Raw genomic sequence first — 17,650 nt, 5'->3', positions numbered from 1 at the left:
TTCAAAAAGTACTAAAACATTTCTGGGTATAATCAACTCATTAATAAGCACTGTCTGGTTATTTTGTGCTTCAGTGCTCTCCACTGATGTACAAATATGCATGTGGGTATTTGGGAAAGAGTCAATCCAGAGACCAAGGAAGAATGAAGACATCAATGCATTCTGCACTTATTCTTTACACATATTAAAAAAAAAGCTAATTTCATGGTCCAGAGAAAGCCTAAGGCACCATGTGTATTTTAAGAAGAGAAAAAGAAAATATATCAAATAGTTATTTGCAAATGCCTTTAAAACTATTATGATCACATAACTATTCCGATTTTTCCCCCTCAAGAATTTGATTCTACCATCTTTTATGAAATTATAAGCCGTTTAAATGCAAGCTACAGAATTAGCAAAAAATACACCTCACAGCAATGTCTTTCATTTAAAGAGTTGAAACATTAATCTTGATGAATAAAAAAAACCAGAGCACTGAGTACAATCAAATAGAGTTTGTAAAAGATCATATCATAAACTGTACAGTGTATGGCCTAATTCTGAATGCATATTTAATAGCATCAAAAATGGTAAATAAATAAACTGTTCACTCACTAAACTATTCTCTAGTGAGATCAGTAGTAATTCTATAAACAGATGAAAGATCTGGCTGGGAAGGCAGCCAAGTGAGGAAATTCAGACAACCAGATGTTAAGTGATAAATAATCAAATCAACAGTGCAAAAACACATTTAGCTAAAGTCCAAGACGAGCAGAAGGATATGTGTTTAAGGGCACCTGCAACATTAAGAAAAACGCTAACAATTAAGGAAATCAGGGTTGCTGTTAATGTCATCTGCTCTACAGTTTCATTTCCAGACAGTCTTCATAAACAGTGTGTACCATTATCTTTTCCCCCCTGTCTGTCCTGGCTCCATTTGATAAGAACCAATGTCTGATTCTCAGCACAGCAGCAGAATCCACAGCTTATTGATTACCCCTTCAAGCCACTACATTAGTAACATATGAACAACACAGATTCAGGGTTTCTTGGAAGATTTGGGCATAGTGTACCTAGGGCAAGAATCTAAAAAAAAAAAAAAAGATCCTGAAATGTGTTTGCAATTTTGTGTATTTTTCTCATTGTGTACCCCTTGCAATTGGTTCTTGGGGATGCTGCTATCATTTGTCCTAAGCACAGAATTGTGAATTGTTCATGGCATTTCAGCATACCAAAGAAAAAAAAAATTCTGAAAAGACTGACTGGACAATGCTGAATTGTTGTACAGTCTTCATTACTTGTCAAATGACTGTTATGTAAACATATATCCTGATTCCATACTGCACAGCCTTGCAAAGAGATTTAGAAATCCACTTCTTGCTTAATAAAGACCTCTCAGCAAAGTAAATCTCTTCCACAGTGTTTCCATTTTAGCAATAAAAAACTTCAAGCCTCCTGCTGGCAAACAGGAAAACCAATTAACAATGACAACAGCCATAAATTATAAAGGTCTAATTCATCTGCGAAAATGGAAGATTTTCCTTATGGGTTCCAGTGCTACAGCACTTAATGTAGTGTAAACTAAGTAGTAATCATTGTCATTTAACTCTGGCACCATTTAAAATGCTGATGTTCATTTCTTCTGATTGCCAGTTTGTGAGCTGGGCAAGCCCAAGCATTTTTGAAAAAGAAATAAATACAATATTTGTGAAATCCAGCAACATCACATCTCTGTTAAAAGCTAGATTTGGCCTTGATTAATTACTGAAAGCATAAGTGGAAACTATGAAGAAATCGCAGTGAAAATTAAGTGGAACCTCAGATGGACAAAGTAAAAAAAAAAAGAGTGAAAGATCATTTGTGTAACACTAAGTTAAATTGGGAGTACTCAGAATAAGAGTAAAGAATAAATAAAGAGGTCTTGCAAAGCACCTCTCTAGTTAAGCTTCTGATTTTCCAGGTTTGGGGACCTTTAACATATACACATTCTCAGGCTTTAGCTATTCATAATGCTAAGCTTATTTTGCTAATAAAACAAAAACAACTGCTTTTGCTAACAAGGACCCTGATGGTGTCAGTGTTCAGCTGTTTAACACTGATCTTTGTCACTAGAATGAACTGTCGTGTGACTTTCAATATCTGCCTACTGCCTGGAGTTGCTAGAATACTCACAGTAGGTAGCAAGGGATGCCAAGTAGTCTATACAATATTTGGAAATCCTCTCCTGAAAAAAGGGTTAAACATTTTCAATATTAACATGAGGTCACATAGTGGCACAAACTTTTCCAGCAGACGGTACTGCCGTTTGAGAGACATGTGTTGATGAGTCAGTAGCTGTCTCAACAGAAGTTGTAGTTTTGCGCCAGTGCCAGTCAGCAGCACAAACCCCATCACAGACTGGATCTACTGTAGTTAATTGCAGAGACTGAATAATTTAATATGCATCAGCCAATCAAAGTTACAAATCTCCAGCCTCACTTCATCACAAAACGTCACAGTATGATCTTGTAATTATCATCCAGTATTTGGTGTTTCACCAAGGAAATGTTGCTTTACAATGAATCTTGGCAAAGCAATGTACTATCAGGATGTACAATAGACATCAATCTGTGCACTTCTTTACTCCAGCGGTGTTTGACTGCTGCAGATGAGTTTAGGCAGTCGGTTTTTGTGTTACACCACACTGCAATACCATACTACAGGACTGGCCAGTCCGGGACCTGGGGAGCTACAGGTTTTATAGGCTAGCCTAAAATAGTCAGTTTCTGAATACTTGGAATATGTTTGTTTTGACCAGTGAGGCAGATGACTTAGTTAAGCAATTAGGTTGTTTAGAGGTCACTTGAATTGACAATCACAACACTGTCACTCTCAAGGCCCACAGCTGGCTGTTTTTGACTTAATTAAAACTTTTACCTTAGCTTAATCAATCAAAACTGTCATATTCCATGGCTTGACAAATTAATGATATAACCTAATTAATGATGATGTAATTCTTGTGGACAATTCCAGGCAAAGACTCAAATTTGAGTCTGATACTGTGACACTTAGTCATACAGTAGTAATAAATTAGCAATAAGCAATAAATTTAATATGCATGATTGTTCAGCAATTTTCTAATGCCCAAATGCTCCTGAAGAGTATGTGTTACCTACACACTCATATGTAGGCAATGTTCTTGTTCTCAAAATGCTCTGATATTTGAACTTGTTAATCACCATCCTTAATTGGAGCATATTTCTTTGTTCAGAATCAAACCAAGAACAGCACTGTACATTTCCAGTAGATAGCATGAAAGAGACACTAAGCATTGAAATGTTAAGTAAAAGAATATTCTTTCACCTTGAACAGGGGGGCTGGCAAAACTGCAGGTTACCCTTGTGAAGATTCTGCAATTAATTAAAGCAGACCTTTCAGTGCATACCAAACAAGAAAGTCAAACAGCCTGCATTCATCTCCCAACAGGAGGAACAGCGAGAGAGAGCACAGACAGCACAAGTAATTAATTAACAGGAGTCACAGAGAGCAAGAAGAAGCAGTGACGAGCATGGTAAGACAAGAGGACAGGTCTGAAGATTGAGCAGGCTTTACACATTCCCATGATTTAATTAGCAGATCAAAGTATGTCAGTTGGATGAAGAATGAAAATTGCTTTAAGGTGGAAATATAAAGAAAAGGGGGCTGTCAGGAGGACATTTGATGAGATTTGATAGATCTATACAAATGATCTGCATATCAGAAAGACTGCAAGAAAGCTTCTCCTGAGATCCTGACAGCAACAATGACTTGTTAAATGTTTTTCTGTCATTGACGTGAAACAACTACAGCACTAGGTCTGTGCTTATTGTACAAAATTGTATTATTCAATTATACAGTTTCTTTTGTTTTGGAGGACTCTAATGAAAACCGGGGGTCAATTCAATAAAGTACTATTGCTCTGCTGTCTTCTCTCAATGCAGATTACACCAAAGTTATTTGATTATTACACAAAAAACAACTGTTCTTAATGGATTTGTTCTCCACTAAATTTTAAATTAGACTGTTTAAGGTTGTGTTTTACATTTTTTCTGTTATTCTCTATCTACTCTTTTTACAAAATAATTCATTGCCGTGATGCTCTGTGGTATACTGGAAAAGTGACAGAAGAAGGATAGAAGCCTGTCCTACACTGATAGCACTTTCTGCTCTCATCTCTTCTCATATGGGTATCTCTTTAACCCAAATCTCATCACAGCTGGGTGAGCTTTCAAAGGGAACACAGAACAAACACCTTCAAGGTAATTGTTATTCCACAAAGAGGACAAATAATTAGTGCTGGACTTCAAAAGACATCTGCTTAAGAGGTATGTTATAATTATGCAAGCTGCACTCCCGTATGCCAGGAGAGAAAAAAAAAGTTTTCTTAACAGCGGAAGGGGACCATGGTGAATTGAGTTGCAACTGCTCCGATTCCAAAGAGATGAATGTTAATTCTCCAGGGAAAAAAGTCAAGTCGCCACACTTCACACAAATTGAGTCCAGCAAGAGAGGAGCTAGAACCTGAGAAAGGTAACAAATCAGCCAGGGCCATTCAGCTCACCTCACTCATGTGATCGCTATTTTCGTGAAACTGAATCTTTTGAACTGCTGAACAGGGAAAACCACAAGGGGACCTGAACTGAAAGCTGTATTTAAAGCCCTCAAAGGCATTGACAAAGTCAAACAGATTGACTTCTTCAGAATCAAAAGAGAAACCCAAACCACAGAACACAAACGGAAATGAAGGAGAAGTACATTTAAAACTGAAAACAGCAGGTGCTTTTTCAGCCAAGGGTAACAGGATTTTGGAACAAGCTTCTCAGATGATACCCTGGCCTCTTTCAAGAAACAGTTGGACAAGATCCGCGGATTAATTAGCTATTAGCAACCAAATGGCTTCCTCTTGTTTTAACCTTTTTCATGTTCCCATGAAGGCTGCTTTGGATTAGAGTTATCAGACCCTATTTCCTCACTAATGAGACCCTACTGTTAATTCCGTACGCACAGACAAATATACAAGGCTCCAGGTGACAGCGCTATAATGACAGTTATTAGGGCGGAGGATGCTAAGAGATTACATATTTGTCCTGGCAGCCAGATGATGAAAGAGTTGATGCCAAAAGAGCCTTATTGTTGGCACAATTTGTACACTACCATTACCCACACAGGACACCTTTATTATGAATTTGTGTTTCTCTGCAGAGCAATACTGTAGTGTGAAGGGATGGGATGTGACAATGAGAGTTAAGACCTGTAAATATGAAAATTTGAACTTTCATGAAAGAATGGGAAAAGCAGTTCTCATTGGTAATGAGACTTGTGATATTGAAGGAAATGAGCATTTTTTAAACTGGTTAAAAATCTTCTACGTTACCCGCACAGTTTTGTTCTGTGTTCCTATCAAACTCCAGGTGTGAAACATCATTCCCAACTACACTGCACTAGTATCAATGAAAGTGCCACATACAGTATGCAAATAACGACTATTTTGACATGTAGAAAAAAACCCAAATGTCTCTCCTCTCATACCGTATAAGTATGTAGTATCATAGGAAATTAATACTTATTTCTCAATGAATTTGCTCACCTGTTTCTTTCATTAACACTGATTGGTAATGTGGCTCGTGAACCACTGAGTAAAACTGTACTAGAGCATAAGAGGGGTTAGAAACAACTGGAGGCCAGCAGCCCAGCTCACTCAATGAGCTGCTAGTAGCTTCTTGACCTAATAATCCCATCAAGCTGCCTGCATCTCTTGAGGGCGTTCCGGGGAATCAGCAACAACAGCATGGCTGAGCAGCCTGATACAGATTTAGCTGAAATCGAAAGGTCATACTCAGTTATTCAGTAAGTACATTTAAATGGATGGAAGTCAGTTTTGCAATAAATAAGATGTAATGCACAAAGAGGATTATGTTACATCAATACAACAGAAGCTATGCACACCTAATCTCCACACCTTACCCATGCTCACGATGTCTAAAGGGGCTGTGCACAGATGCTACAGTCAAGTGTCTTGTATAATGAATATTAACAAAGCTTAGCTAGTGAAATGTAATTTGCACACTCAGCAATTCACTTTGTCTTCAGGCTAAAAAAAGTCTTCCGATAGTGTACTGCAAAAGAATCTTCGATATGTTTTGGCAGCAAAATATAGATTATATAGAATCTGCAGTAATTAGATCGAGGCAAATTAAAAAATTAACGGGAGGCGTACTTGAGCACAATTGTTCCTCAACAGAACAAAGTATTAAAATTCAGGGCATTTTTTTTTTTTACATTCAGCTTTCAGGTTGAGCTGCTTATCTGGCTCAGTGGCCTGGGGGCTTGTATGGTCTATTAGTGTGCCCCCTAACATGTAGTTTCACTGTCAGGTCAGGCTCCATTTTTCCCCTAGCCTGGTGAACACATAGATAGAAAGCACAGATTAAGAAAAGCTCACCCGTGTGTGATCACATTAATAAGAGATGAGCTCTGGGAGGCTGGGCTACAATTTATTTCCACTGTGTGGTTCATCTATTTATTTTTAATCTTTATGTATCCAGCAGTTTATCCAAGGCTTGTGCGCATTAAGCTACAGTATGATGACAGGTGCAGTCTTCCACCCAGTCTCGAAAATAGCTTTTCAAAATAGCCATTTATTTGAAAGGCTTTTCTGTGGCATGGTAATTGCACTGCAGCCATTTAATCACAGTGAACAGTCACGCCATGGGTACTGGGAAGCTAGAAACAAGTGGAATTTGGGCCAGTGCCTGGGTGATTGGCCCTCAAAAGCTGAAATCTATAGCTGAGCCAGGCCACGTCCGGAAGGGACACGTTAACGCATAGCTAATGCAAGCCTCTTCGCAACCAAGTTTTCTCATCGTCACATTAATAGTGCATCTAATGAAAAGCAGTCAAGTGGAAATCGTACCTATGATTGTCCTTCAGAAAAAGTGGGCATATACTGTATCTGGTTTGTGCAGTTACATTAATTACGGAAGAGCCTTTCCCCATCTGTTGCTGTGTCACTTTATTAAGTAACAGAATACATTACAGTGCAAATCCTCCAAGGCTCAGCTGCCTAAACACTGAGATTAGAGGGACCTTTCATCATCTCCCATATGAAGGATGGTACAATACTGTATGAAAGGAGATTACCTGGACACTTCAAAGCCTCTTTAAAACGCATCACGATCTATCTAAATAGAACCATCTACTGTATATACCCACAAGCCCATTTCAATACTAGCAAATAATGCAAACCAATATAATAAAGTGTTAAAGCATGCAAAACCTCAATTTTGTACAAATGTCACATTTAATGTATATTTTAACACTCATGTCTGCTTTTACTCATACTAAGGACGTTTTCATGAAGTTTTTTGACACTGGCTCAGGAGGGGTGAATACTGTGAATACTTACAGCAACCTGTGCATACTGTAAATATCCCACTTCTCACTCATTTGCTTGTCCTCTTATTTCACTTTTTCATCCCTGCCTTCACTCCATCTCCATCTTTGCTGCACTGCCGGGCTCCTTCTCTGGTAAGCCTGAGGAGGTGGGTGGAGTGTTTCGGACTTCTTCGTGGACAGAAGTCTGTTCTACACAGCCAAGTGAGGAACCCCAATACAACCTGCCAATCAAACCTTGCCTCTTCTCTACCTTAAACAGGGTCTGACCAAACTACCCCATATGCTGCTCTTCAACACTTGCTACCAACAGCCCGGTTCTGTGGTGAGATCTTAAATCACTGTCAAACTCTGGGCCCAGTTTAGCTTGTAATCTCCACCCTAGTGCATACTCAAACTGAAACCACCCGCCAGGTGAGCATTTAGTAGTAGATGTCAGCTATAAAAACTGGCATAAGAAAGATTTTAGAACTGGAAATGGTAGAAATGTTCATGGATATTAACAAGACTTTTGCAAACAGTTCAAAATCCGTACAGCACGTCATATGCTTAAAAGCACAGCATGTAACTGTCTTCATTATTAACCTTCCTGTGCAGAACTTTCAGCAACTAACTAATGCAACTCCTCAGAATGAATTATCTGAAAAATCTGTAATATTGTTTAAAAATTCGTTGTTTGTAGACAAACGCCAAGACTTTAATACATCCATCCATTTTCACTCTGCTTTTCCTGGTGAGGGTCGCAGAGAATTTAATACATTTAAATTTTTAATTAAACGATAAAATTTTAATTTTATGTTAAATTAAAATATTGATGTCATTGCTTTGGAAGAGTCCATGTGCACTCACTGGCCAAAATATTAGAAATTCATAAGAAAATAAATAAACTTTCCAAATGGCAGCCAACACATGGTTGGCTTGAAAAGCATGAGGCAGACTTTCATCACCTTCCCTGCCCAGAATAAACCTCAGATGCCAATCCTATCTCACATGCCATTACACCCAGCAAAGCCTCAGCTGAAAGCCATCTTGCATGATCTACAGGATGTCTGCAAATATTCCACAACCTTATGAAAAACATGCGCCACATGCTGTTCAAGATCCTCCTACTGTCAGAGAGACGTATTCTATTATTCAGTGTGACAAATCTTAGACTTTCACCAGTGGGTGTCGATGTTCGTAACGGTGACAAAAGCAAGAACATTATTTTACAAGCATATCAAATCAAAAACATATATAAAAATATCAGATAAATTATTAGGCACTAAGAGATTTTATAGTTCAAATTCATCATCTCAATGCAACAACTTTTTTTTATCTTATGAAATGCTTGATTGTGCATTTATAAAATTATTCCACAGACACTTTGACACTGCAAGAGCAAGCCAATAAGAAATGATGAATTTACAACTTGAGTGCATCCATTTTTAACCACTTTATCCAATATAGGGTCAAGGGGGATCCAGGGCCTATCCCAGCAAGCAATGGGTGTAAGACAGGGTACGCCCTGGATGGGACACCAGTCCATCACAGGGCAGGCAGACACAGACACACTCACATCCACACCAGGGCCAGTTTCCCCCCGAAGCTCATTAAACTAGAAGTATTCCTTCGCACTGTAGGAGGAATCTAGCACACCTGGAGGAAACCTACACAAACAGTGGGAAAATATACTCCACACAGACTGCATCCCAGGAACTGAACCAAGGAAGAGCCACAGTGCTATAAGGCACCAATAGTGATCACTCTGCTACCCTGCAAACCTACTTTCAGGAACTTTCATGAACAAAACAAAATAATCTCACCTATTAAAATCCAGTCAAAGAAACCAAGAATCAATCATGGGACCTAGATAAAGGCATTAAGACAATTTTTGAAAGGTCATCACTGCTACATGGGTATGACAGGGACTAGATTCTGCCTCAGGTGCAAGACCTCATGAGGCCATAAGATGGCCTAATGCATTTACAGTACTTTGCCATAGGTTTCCACTGTAGCCCAAGCCAAGGAATAACTTTTCAAAACAGAGACAAAACCCATCTGTTGTTATATGAAGTGTTCTCTGCAGTCTCCCAGTGTTTGCTGCAGATCTAACATAACTGCACATCTAGCCTTTCCCTCCAAGAATATCCAACTGTCATTCAGCGTGTTAGTGGTTAGGACAACTTAGTGACCAATAGTCTGTCCCAAGTGTACCCACTGTATAATAAATGTTGGCATCTTTATTTTCTTATGGGTGCGGCTGTTAGGTGTAGGTCATTCTTAACCCCCTATCTGCTGGGAGTGTCACCTGCTTCCTTATTTGCTGGAGGTGACTTCTTAATATCGGCTGTAGACCTCCAGTATATAGGTAATGAGAGAGAACAACAGAGAGCTGAGGAGCAACATGGAGTATTGGAGTTCTGGAAGGCTCTCACACGAGACTTTATTATTGTTGTACCCCATATTTTGTTCTTTTTCTTCATGTTTTGTATTTGTTTTGTTTTGGATTTGATCTGTTGTTCTTTTTTAGTTGTTAGTCTGACTTCAACAGGGGGTTAGGCAGGTCAGCAGAAGACTTTTCTTTTTGTGTTTGTCGCATTTACTGGTTTACAGGTATATATATATATATTTAATTTTTCTTGATAGGATTCCATGCATTACCGTGTTACTGTGTGGGACCAGTTAACTTTAATTACCCAACTTACATCGTACCTGAAATTGTCAAATAAACTACTACTTTGTCTTCTTGACAAAATGGCACAAGTGCTGTTTGTTTTCTATATTTTTTTTTCTTCCCTGCTCGAAGTTTTGGGATAGCTATGCGGTGAGAATATACAGTGTGACAAATGAAGGACAGGGTTTCATTTTGACAGTCAAGATCTGGCATCTATGAAAAGATGGACTGAACTTGACTTGAAAACCTTTGTAGTAAACCTTCAGGAAAGAGAAATTGAAAGCTCCTTGTTCTCCTTAAGCAAAAAGGTCCCAGCATCAGGTTATGAAAAGTTATAACATATAACAGGCATAAAAAACCAATTTCAAATGAACAATTTTTTAAACTAGAGGTCGATGTTTTTAAACCACTGCAGTAAATCACCTTGAACCACAGTTTCACTTTTAGCAGTTACAAACATTCCTACAGTAGTTCATGTTCGAAAGAAAGATTTCAGTACATGGTCCAATAAGAGTTTTCTACTGGTGTGACTTTTAAAAAGCCACATCAAACAATAATAGGACATATATTGTATATTAATATCAATATTGCCATTTTAAATGCCTGGGGTCAAATTGACAATACAGCTGTTATAGACATTTCCAAAAGAGGAAGAATTCATTGAAAAAACTCGCATCCAACTGAAGGGTATAAGGCACCTTCCAAGCAAGGTTACGAAATCCAGGCTGTTAGACTGTATTTTTGATGGGGTGAGCTTTTAATCAGCTGGCACACCAAAATCAGTAATAAAAGAAGTGGGATCAATTTCAAGATGAGTAATACGAGAGGAAAGTGTCAAAAATGTACTTTAACATTCATAAATTCAAACAGGAATTATCAGAAAGCCACTTATCCGTGGTAAGAATTGGCAACCTGGAACCTATCCCAGAAGCACAGGGCCTAAAGCAGGCCTACCCCCCTGACAGCACACCAGTCCATCACAGAACAGACACACACAGTTTGACCTGCTAACATGTCTTTGGAAGGTGGGCAGAAACTAGATCATCTGGAGCATAAAGCACAATCTGTCAATGTATTAACTACTGTACATACTGTAGATGTACAAAGCAAAGCTTTAAATGACATGTCAAAATGTAAAATTCTTCTCTACCTTAAACAGGGTCTGACCAAACTACCCCATATGCTGCTCTTCAACACTTGCTACCAACAGCCCGGTTCTGTGGTGAGATCTTAAATCACTGTCAAACTCTGGGCCCAGTTTAGCTTGTAATCTCCACCCTAGTGCATGCTCAAACTGAAACCACCCGCCAGGTGAGCATTTACAGTAGTAGTAGATGTCAGCTATAAAAACTGGCATAAGAAAGGTTTTAGAACTGGAAATGGTAGAAATGTTCATGGATATTAACAAGACTTTTGCAAAGAGTTCAAAAATCCGTACAGCACGTCATATGCTTAAAAATCTGGAGCATAAAGCACAATCTGTCAATGTATTAACAACTGTACATACTGTAGATGTACAAAGCAAAGCTTTAAATGACATGTCAAAATGTAAAATAATCCTTCATACTTACAGTATGAGTAATATTAGGACTGAATTTAGATCACCGCAAAGGATTGTATCCAGCCGCACAGATCTCATTAAATATGGAACAGGTAAAGGTTTATTCCATGCTGAAAGGAAAAGAAAAGAGACACAGTGTTTTGGCTGTGAAGCCTTCTTTAGCTAGGCAGCTACTGTACTGTACCTACTTGAACTCACTGAATATGGCTATGTTTTCTCTTAACTAGGGGCTTGACTTCAATGTCTTCAACATCTGTGTACAAAAGCCTCTTAAAGAATGAATTCTGATTAAAATGAGGAAATAGATTCACTTTTTATCTCCCGATCTTAGTAAAAAAAATAAAAAGAAACAAGCTTTTGTGGAAAAGAAAAACAAATCTGCAATTTCATAGCATTGCAAAAACAGCATGTTAGTTGAGTATTACAATTGCCAAACTAAAACAAACCGGCTTACAGGCACAGAAGCACACATACTGAACAAATTTATTTACAGCTTTCAGAACAGCTCATTACAGCAGTCTGGAAATTCATCCTCCAGGGCCTGTCACTCCAAAGAAAAGGGCCTGTACAAGGCATTGTCCGTCTAAGTAAAAACAGCCCTGAAATCTGTTCCAACAGCCTGGCAGTAAGTGCTTTGGGTTATAAAATGTCTAAATGAGAAAGTCCTGGCACCTATTGAACCAAGATAAGAGTGAGCTTTGTTGGGTTTTTTTTTATTAAGATGAGCTTGTGCTGCATCAACACAGCCCATACACGTTCTGTTTGCGTGTACATAAAAAAAGAAGATTGGGAGTGTAAAGACTAAATCATACACCTGTACGTCAGTGCAACCCGTGCACATGAATGTGTTCTTTGTGTGCTGTTTTGAATAAAAGGATTCTAATTTACGGTGTGTGATACAGTCTGTAAATATTCTTTTAAAATATTTAATAACATCAGTGGTTGGATTACATAAACAAAATGTATGCAATAAACAAAATTACATAAACTGATACAGTGTCGGTTCCAACATTTAAATGAAAAGCCTGGCGTAACATCTTAAGTAATGGATACAGTACGATAATTCAAGTTATTTTAGAAGTCTGTATCAGGTAATTTCAACACTACATGACACGTTTAGTATTTTTTGATGGACAGTATAATTAAACTACAATATTTGCACTCGATTTTAGATTTGTCAGCTAGTTCGTCAGTTACAAAGAAAATAATTCGCAGTAGCTCTTTCACCTGTTGTCGTACGATCCGAGGAGATGCCATTCCTGTCGTTAAAAATGAATTCAAGACCAGAAAGAAATTTCAATTATCCCTCCATAAACCGAAAAATTACATTTATCGTTTGTCTCGTCAACAAACTTGTTTCGCTACCTACTTAAACGGGCAAGCAAACTGCAACACAGATGTTTGTAATTAGTCTAATTTGGCAAGAAAGGCTATGCTAGTCGATCTCTGCGTTGTCAAGACTCCTACTTGGGTTTTTTCGTTTTCTTTGTTGTTTCGCTGGAAGCAACTGAAAGCTCTGGACAGTCTTCAAGAGAAGAGTCTATGCTGAATACCATTTTAAAACTTTTAAAATTCATTTTCAAATAAGATTTTGTAATTACCATGGCTTAACAAATGTAAACCTACGTCCAAAACGCCCCCATTCTGTTGAGCAGAATACCAGAAATGTGCGTTTTATCAAAAAAATAATATTGACCAGTCTGCACAGTGAAGCGTGGACAGAAATGGTGGAATACTGCAATACTATATGTCCCAGTATTTTGATCATATTTTAATTACAAGTAATAGGTTTATTCCATGCTGAAAACAAGAAGAAAGAAAACACAACGTCTCGGCCGTGGAGCCTTCTTCAGGTGTGTGCTCCACGGCCGAAACGTGTTTTTCTTTCTTCTTTTTTTCCAGCATGGAATAAACCTATTACTTGTTCCTTTGCAGCCTACGCATGCTGATGTAGCTACCCACCCGAACCACTATTTTTTTAATTACTACTTCAATCTTTCTTTCCTTTTTTATTACCGAGTAGAATCTTCTGAGGAAGTTTTCCGCGTTATCATCACTAATTTGAAATACACATTTTAAAATGATCTCACTTTTGCCTCCTGCAAGCCTTTAAGAAGGGAGAACAGTCCTTTCCATTCGCATGTTCTGTCTCTACATCATTTTAGCCCAATCAGTGCACTTGCTGAGCAATCTTCAATCAGTGCACTATTCGGTCTGGAAAGCTTCTGTTAGTGTTGACCCCGCGTAAAATGTGGTAAGAAAGGGTCTTAAAAGGTTTTTTTTTTAAATCAAATTTCAGGAGGGGTCAAACCTTAACCTCGTACAGGTCTGCAAAGATCTAAATAAATATCAACATTCAATCGCAACCCCCCCTCCATTAGCGCAGTCGGCTTCCTCCGTCGGCCTCATAATCGAACTTGCAGCAATCTCATTCCTCGTAAAAGAAATGTTACATCTGGTCTTTATTGGTCTTTTTTATTGGTTTTTATTAAACCAATAAAATAGTCGATGTACCAAATTCATATTGCATCTTCACTCTATCTTAATTAGGGCTCAGCCAGACTAATGAAAGTGCATTCAGTGCCGTCAACATCTTTAGTATAAGAAATTCACGTGTTTCTTCTTTTTCATGACTGATCTGCAAGTACCTTCACAAACCACACAGCGCTGGTACAGCTTAGTACTGTATTTAGTGTTGTAGTGTTAGTGGACCAGTAGGAGGTACTCTTCCCTCCAGAGTAGAATTTCCACATAAATGACCCAGGAAACATGGACACTGCTGTAAGAGGTGCTGTCCTTTGGATCATATGTTGAACTGAAAGTTAAGTTGGCGACTTGGTCACTACATATCCCAAGACACTCTTCAAAATAGTAGGGGTCTTAAATCCAACATCCAGGACTAGGTCCACAATCTGAGCTTTCTAAACTGTCCTCTTTCCTTCAGATGGTGAAGTGCTTTTCCAGTGATGGATACAGTCCATAAAATCTGGCACTTATAAATAATTCCTAATTAGATGTCCAATTAGAATCTTGTGCTGAAAGTGTGGTTCTAGCACAAACAATACAAAAGATCATAAAACAGGTACCATGTGAAAGAAGTTGATATTCTTCTAGTTTTGTGAGAAATTCAATTTTATGATTTAATTCACACTTCCTCTTGAGTTCCCGTCTCACACACTGATGGAAAGGTAGAAGGAAAATAAACAGGCTGACCTGGCAGTCTTGATGTTTCTGGAGTCTGAAATTACATAGCGACTGTATTTTAAAGACATGGCGGACAAGTCAACCCTTAAATTACTGGCTGTCTACGAGCCGGCAGTGAGGTCACACAATTACGAAAAGGGAGAAAAATGTAAACCCCACCTGGACCGGCGTTGCTGGGGCCAGCCTGTCAGAGTCCATGTGGACTGCAATAGATAAGATAAGATCACTTTATTGGCCATATGCAATTTCTTGTATTAGGAATTTGCCTTTTCGCATACCCCAACCTGCTCTCCATCAGACAGGGAGAGAAGCTGGGGGTCAGAGTGCAGGGTCAGCCATTTATATGGCGCCCCTGGAGCAGTTAAGGTTAAGGGCCTTGTTCAGGGGCCCAATGGATTCCTCTGCTGGCTGTGGGATTTGAACCGACAACCTTCCAGCCACAGGCGCAGATCCTGAGCCACAGAGCCACTGCACCGCCCATAGTTCAGTTTACTCTGAAGGAGAAGTTCTGGAACAAATAAACTGTACAGAGGGATTGAAGAACCAACCAATGTCAACTGGGGACCAGAATACGCATTAAAACCTCTCCATTGTTTCCTCCCTCTTGCAGTAATCCTTACAGGATTACGGGCCAGATTACAGGATTCTGAAAATGTTTTTTGTCCAAGTTCGTTGAATAGGTTCAGCACACACAGTACAGTATATGTAGCAAATACTTGGAATCCTGCTGATAACAATAACATTATAATGCTCATTCAACACAAAAGGTCTGTGACCATCCCGGGTAACAAAGCCTAGGAATTGAACTGCGTAGGAGAAAACAGCTGCTCCAGATTCATTTAATATTGTATCTCAAAGTTTGACTGCTTCCAAAGGAGAGAGCACAAGTATGTTAAGGAATTCAGCAAGGGACAGAGTCAATATGGAGACACAAATAAAACCTAATAACCTTAAAGCTGTTACGCTTGTTGTGCTAAGAGGCCTTTTCAAGGCGCTTATTGTCCTCGGTTGACTCCGAAGCTGGCGATTTTGCCAATAAAGTCGTCAGCAGAGCCAGCGACCTGAAAAAACGCCCAGGGATTAGGAGAGAGAGTGAAGAAAAATAGGATTTACACGCGAAGCCCGGCGCCTGTTCACTCCATCACTGACAGATTCTATTAGGAGCAAACCTCTGTTTGTGCTAATGAATTAATATGCGCTACTGTCCAAGGATTCAGGCCGTGTTTGCGACTGCTGAAAATAGTGCTCCCCATTTTGACACCGCCTAACCCTCCAACCCCCTTGTCCTCACCTTCCTGCCTCTAGTTTTTCTAGAGGGGAAAACAGGACAAAAGTAGCGTGTGTCTTATGTATGCATTATTATTGGAAACTGTTACAAATGTTTATATTTAAAGTACAAACTGCATGGGAATTCACTTGTGCATGTACAATTCATCAAAATATTTCATTACATATATATTTATACACTGTACATATATATTTATATGTATATTGCTTGTATAGGTATATACAGTACAGTACAATATGTACCAAAGAGGTCATGTATACAAATAGTATAAGCAATTTTTTTCCCATGGCTCAACCTTTCAGCTACAGTATGTGCTTTGATAATTTTTAGAACAGATACGTCCATTTTTACAGCATCCCTTAAAAATACTTTTATATCAAAAATCAGTACAGAAAAAGGTCTGATCGCATTGGAGTGAAAAGGATGAAGAGAATTCCTGGAGAAATTTAAAGACGCTCATCCTCAACTCCCGGCCCTTCACTGGATTTTGGAGTAGACACTGCCCTCTTGCGGTAGAACAGTGGAGCTGCCAGTTTCTCGTCTTCGCCTGTGCTGTTAACCATGTGCTGAATGTCTTAAAGTACTGTAACGGCTTTCTGTGGAGCTCCAGATGTTCGGATTTCCATTAAGAATTCAGATCAAGGCGATTATTTATTTCTTATGAACCATTTTAGCAAAATAAATCTTATTTTTTAGTTCCCATAGCCATTTAAGGTGCTCGTTTGTACTTTAACCTTGGAATTTCATTGCCAATTGTAATTTCAGGCTTTCAATTAAGAATAATCAGATTAAAACTGTGGATTATGATAGGCTTCTGCCACGTGTATGCCTGTTTTTTTTTACAGCTCGTTACAGTTTTCTTAACATGATTTAGTTACACTTCTCAAGCAGCAATCCTCCGATGGAGAATTCAGGAATGAAGGCACGTACAGTATATGCCCACAGACTTGTGAATGAAGTGAATGTAGGTGGCCAAAATGAATTCCAGAGTGTGAGAGCACTCACTGCAGGGATACAGTATTTTAAGCATGCTCCTGCAGTTCAAAGTAAAGCACCCTATCTTACACTACTTTATGTTTTTGCATTTCTGACTAAATCAGTTGATATAGCATCTGTGTGATTACCAATTATTATATGTTGAGAGGTCAATCTGGGTTCCTATGGTGTACAGACGTAGCACACAGAACTATGGTTTTGGTTCTGACTTATTCCTTATTTGGTCTTTCAGAGAGTCTGCTGTCCAGACTGCCATAAATAAGATCACTTTATTGGCTATATACAATTTCTTGCATTAGGAATGTGTCTTTTTGCATACCCCAGCTTGCGCCCCATGAGACAGACAGATGGAGAGAGAAGCTTGGGGTCAGAGCGCAGGGTCAGCCATTTATACGGCACCCCTGGATCAGCTGGGGTTAAGGGCCTTGCTCAGGGGCCCAACGGAGTAGGATCCCTCTGCCGGCCGCGGGATACAAACCAGCGACCTTCCAGCCACAGGGGCAGATCCTGAGCCACAGAGCCACCATGCCGCCCTAAGACACAACAAACACAACAG

The 17,650-nt window shown here is 39.0% G+C and overlaps 1 protein-coding gene across 1 annotated transcript in view; it reads right to left on the bottom strand.

The window, feature by feature from the left end:
* The window catches only part of LOC148642033 (rap1 GTPase-activating protein 1-like), a 233,997-nt gene extending 220,669 nt beyond the window's left edge, over positions 1 to 13,328 (bottom strand). Inside the window, exons 1-2 of the mRNA XM_088617477.1 lie at positions 12,834 to 13,328; positions 11,617 to 11,716 (exon numbers count right to left, since the gene is read on the bottom strand). The gene's annotated coding sequence lies outside the window, so the exon portion shown is untranslated. The remainder of the gene's footprint in view (positions 1 to 11,616; positions 11,717 to 12,833) is intronic.
* Between the last annotated feature and the right edge of the window lie 4,322 nt (positions 13,329 to 17,650).

The sequence above is a fragment of the Lepisosteus platostomus genome, chromosome 23, assembly GCF_059453375.1.
Source record: "Lepisosteus platostomus isolate fLepPlt1 chromosome 23, fLepPlt1.hap1, whole genome shotgun sequence".
NCBI classification, from domain to species: Eukaryota; Metazoa; Chordata; class Actinopteri; order Semionotiformes; family Lepisosteidae; genus Lepisosteus; species Lepisosteus platostomus.
This window is presented reverse-complemented; position numbering and strand designations above follow the sequence as displayed.